Here is a 4,818-nt window from a genome sequence, read left to right on the forward strand (position 1 = left end):
TTCTTCTCTGTCTGGAACGGAATGTGTCCAGGGAGAGAAGAATGACATCATATCCTGCCCTGTGTAAATATCAACACAGGACAGGATAGGACAGGGACCGATCATCCGATTTCAGCCAGAAATCACTGGCTGAAATCTAATGATTGATCCCTCCTGGATCGAATCGGATCACCCGCGGGTCGGCGGGCGCGCGCGCGCGCGCCCCCTGCCCGCGAAAGTGTCGGGAGCGCGGAACCCGTTTTTAAACGTGGTTTTGCGCTCCACTGCCGCCCTGCACACGTATAAACACAGTGGCAGGGCGGCAAGCGGTTAAGTGATTTTTGATAATGATTATTGTTCATCTGTATATTTTATGGGATTTTAATATATATTTTATTTATAGTATCCTGGTAGATATTAGTGATTTATTAATTAATAGTGATTATGTTTATGTTGTGAACCTTTGGTATGGGTGTCTGTATGGCTGATAGGTTCCCTCCCTAATAGGTTCCATTTTATTCATCTTATTAGGGTTTAATAAATGTGAGTTAGAGAATAGTTTTAATAAATTTTATTAATAAAAAAACTTTTTTTTTAGATATATATGTATAATTATAATTTTAGTACTTTAGTGAGCCTTTATATGAGGATTTTTAATCTATATGCTCTATTTAATTTTATCCACTAGATGGCTCACTTTCATTTGTAAGGGTACTCTCCACCTAAGAATGCTTTTATTTAATAAAAATATATTTTTTTGGAGTATTATATATTTTGTCTATGTACTCCTATTTATAATTTGATTTTATTCCCCCTGGAGTATTCTAGTCACATGCACTTTAGCGCTGATAACATCTATTGAGTGTAGGAGATACTGACTTTTAAATATGGGTATCAGAGGTATTATTCCTCCTTATACAGGTCAGTGTCTGCAGGCATGAGCGGATAACTGGCTCCTTTAAAATGGTCGCCGGAGATCCGCCTCCGGGTGATTATTGGTGCAAACTCTCCTACATAACGAAGTTCTGTCCTTTATGGGCGTTACCCTGATGAAGTCACGTGCTGAGCGTGACGCAACGCGTCGGTACATGGGGAGGAGCTTCCGTTAACGTGGTGACGTCATTTCCGGCGTGGGGGCCATATTGGATCACCCTGTGTATTACCCATGCAGTACACCCATAGCATGTGGTAGGAGGCTGGATTATTCGTTATTAATGTGAGTGGAACTCTATTTTTATCTATCTATCTATCGCTTAATAAAACTGGTTGCACTATGGAGGGTCTCTGTTTGTGTTTCATTATGACCCTGGGAGGAGCTGGCTGCTAATCTGGTGGATGCTGGAGGTGGAAGGCGATACCCAGAGAGGAATCCATTCTGATAGGATCGTTTGATCCTTAAAGCGTGCTGGCCCTTTGGGGTCTAAGTAAGGAGGTGAGGGGGCATTTTGGCCATTAAAGGATTGGCACGTGTGAATCACGCACACTGCACATTACTTTTGCATGAAGAGTGGAGTGTGAAGACCACCATAAAGCATTGCATCATCATTATTATTATCAATTGTTTGGACTTTTCTTGCAACTGAATATTGGTTCACCTTTTTTGAGTCAATCATGACATTAGTAATGTGTAGTATGAAGAGTTAAATGTACTGGCACTGGAAACTAATGCTTTAGTGACCTTGGCAGTTAATTTACCCCTTTATGAATGAGGTTAATAAACATTGCCACTGGCCACTAATGCAGCATAAAGTGGTTCATCGACACTGCCACTGCCCACCAATAAGAAGAGTAGTTTAAAACACTACTACTGACCAACAGTGCAAAAAGGTTAAAGTAGAATTCCAGCCTAAACTAACTAGCATAAAGAACGCTCCCTCTGCTCTCCTAACACCTATTCATTAACCCACCAGCTCAAGCCAGTGGACTATACAGAGGCAGCACCAACAATGACTTTTATTACAGAAGCATCAAAAACAACATGATACTTGTAATCGGGGTACATCTCACCCTGTACTGCGACGCAGCGCACCACATTGCAATACAGTTCCAAGCATACGATAAATACATTCAGAAATAAATACATTCGCTCAGCGGTATGATGCCTGACGTGATGTGCGTGGAGGATGAACCCCCAGACCAACACGTCATGCATAACGCCGCTTACCCTGAAACCATAGCATCCTGATACACAGTACATTTTTCTAACATTACTAAGTCATGCAAAAACGAAAGCCGGAGTTTAGGATCTACAATATGCATCGGGTGTGTGGGGGGGAGGGGAGAAAAGGGGGAAACACAGGCCCGAAGCTTTATTGAAGGGACAAAGACACGCAAGGGGGCGTAGGGGGAAGGGGAGATCTTCAGACGTCCTCTTCCTCCTTAAAGTCCATCAAGGTATAGTCTCTGAGCAGACTGAGGATCAGTCTGCGACAGTCCTCAATGGACATCCTCTCCCGCTGGTGGATGAGGCGCTTCCTGGCGCACCATAAAGCGTCCTTAAAGCAACACAGCACCCGCCAGGCGCCGTCAATGTCCTCCAGAGAAAAAGTTCCACAGAACAGTCCATTCAACACCCCAAAGTGAGTGATGGCTGTCTGTGGTACAAAGTCTTTGAGTTCAGGTTCCAGGGCCCCCAACAGGGCCTGAGCAAATGAGCACTCCCAGAAAACGTGGTGAGACGTTTCCTCATGGATGATGCAGAAGGGGCAGTGTCTGTATCTGCTCAGGTTCCTGGCATGCATAAATGTCCTGAGAGGCAACCCCCCTTGGATTGCCATCCATGCCAGGTCTTTGTGCCTGTTGGTGAGAATGTTTGAAGAAACATTCCTCCAGACCACCTTGCAGGTGTCTGAAGGCAGGCCTGGAACCGACTCCAAAATGTCGCTTGCTCTGATGAGCTTGTAAATGGTCTTTGGTTTCCACAAGTCAGGCTTGACTCCCTGCAGCCCCTGCTCCTTGATGAACTTGAAGGTATCCAAGTAGCACCAAGGGGCATCCCAGTTGTAGGGGATTGAACTGTCCCAATTGTCCCATCCGAGGGACCTCCAGAGAGGCAACAAGAAGAAGCGAGACATTGCGTTCCCGCCAGAGTCCATAATCCTTTTGGGCAAAGTTCTGCGGATGCAGTTGCAAGCAAAGAACACCCTCAGTTGGGTGGCGATGTCAGGCACGCCCTTACCGCCCTTGAGGGGTTCCTTGAACATGACTGCCCGCTTCACTCTGTCCATCTTGGAGCCCCAGATGAAGTGAAACACCGCCCTGGTGATGGCCTTACAGGTGTTGACCCGTGGGGGCCAGGCCTGGGCGAGGTACTGCAACACAGGGAGAATCTCGCTGCGGAGTACCAGTGTCTTCCCTTCGATGGTGAGGTCTCTGAGGCTCCAAAGTCCAAATTTCTGCCGCATTTTAGCCAGTCTCTCCTCCCAAGACTTCAGAGCTGCGCCCTCGGCACCAAACCAAACTCCCAAAATTTTCATGAAGTCTGTCTTGATGCCAAAGGGCATGGATGCAGAAGAAGGCAGGAACCACTTTCCGAAGAGCATGACTTCCGACTTCCCGCAGTTGACCTTTGCCCCCGAAGCTTGGACGAAGTCCTCGCAGGTCTGGACGAGTAGGTCGATGGAGCGCTGGTTGGCACAGAACACCGTCACGTCGTCCATGTAGAGCGAGCACTTCACTTCCCGTCTGTCTGGTCCCGGTGCGGTGATTCCCCCGATCTCTGGATTCCGTCTGATGCATTCAGCGAAGAGCTCTACTGTGACATGGAACCCTATGGGTGACATCCTAGGCTTTCCCAGCCATTGTCAAGTGTTCTCTCCTCTCCAGCTCCTGCTTAGGTTTCCTCATGCCATCCTTTTTATTGGGGTCTTGCTAGTTAATTTCTTTTATAAAAAAAGGATGCAGCACCCTGGTGATATTTAATATCTTCCCCATTGCTTAGGCAGATCTCCACCTCTCAAAGGTTGCCTATCCCTGCTCTAAGTTATCAAGACTGGAGCACAACTGATGTTTTGGCCTTAACAAGCAAAACAATTAACATAATAGGTTTCTATGGAAATTATCTCTACTTTTGCTCTAGAATTGTATGTTTCAGTTTTCCCTGTTCCTACACAGAGATAGGAAGGTTGCAACACCCCCAGTTCCTCTACACAGCTCCTGAGCTTCATTGCACCTCTTATGACAGTGCTTCTCCAATGGCACAACAATGTCCCTAAGAGCCTCACATTTTAGATTGTGCATGTCATTTAATATAGCACAATCCTTATGGGAATATGATTTTGTATCTCCCTATTCTGAATCAGGGGTCCTTGGAAGTGGGTTGTGACAGCTGGCAGCTATATGTGATCCTTCTGGTTCTATGGAATGATGAGTGGGTAGTCACATGGCTATGTGAGATGTGCACCACCATTTGTTACGACTGAGCACATCACCCTTCTGACCTAGAAATACCAAAATTCTTTTTTGTTAAATGTAGTAATCTGTTAGAAAACAAGTATGATGATTATTTTCTATAATAGCTAAAATATATTTCTACTATTATGGATGTTTTTTTCTCATAATGTCAGTAGGTCTTCTGATCTAGATAAGATTTGACCTGTTAAATGCAGTAGCTAGAATAGCATCAAATCATTGTTCTTTTGGATGGACTATGGCTCGTCAAATCAGTGATTTCACCTTATCAGCAAATGTTCTGTAACACATGGGCTGTGTAGAAGGGAGATCTGTAGTTAGGTATAAGTAGCATGAGATGAGATCTCAATTATTGGAAGAAGATTGGTAAGACGTAGTGGAAATCTATGTGACTTCAGTCATTTCATTCAAAGATAGGCTTATGAAGCC

General features: G+C 45.0%; 1 non-coding gene across 1 annotated transcript; it reads left to right on the forward strand.

Moving 5' to 3' along the window:
- The first annotated feature begins 4,322 nt into the window (after positions 1–4,322).
- On the forward strand, positions 4,323–4,419 carry LOC149440369 (small nucleolar RNA U13). The gene has a single exon (XR_016307664.1). It is a non-coding gene; the product is annotated as a small nucleolar RNA U13 (small nucleolar RNA).
- Positions 4,420–4,818: the final 399 nt, after the last annotated feature.

Source organism: Staurois parvus, unplaced genomic scaffold (assembly GCF_062004578.1).
Source record: "Staurois parvus isolate SC_StPar_1 unplaced genomic scaffold, SC_StPar_1.0 ptg001090l, whole genome shotgun sequence".
Taxonomy (NCBI): Eukaryota; Metazoa; Chordata; class Amphibia; order Anura; family Ranidae; genus Staurois; species Staurois parvus.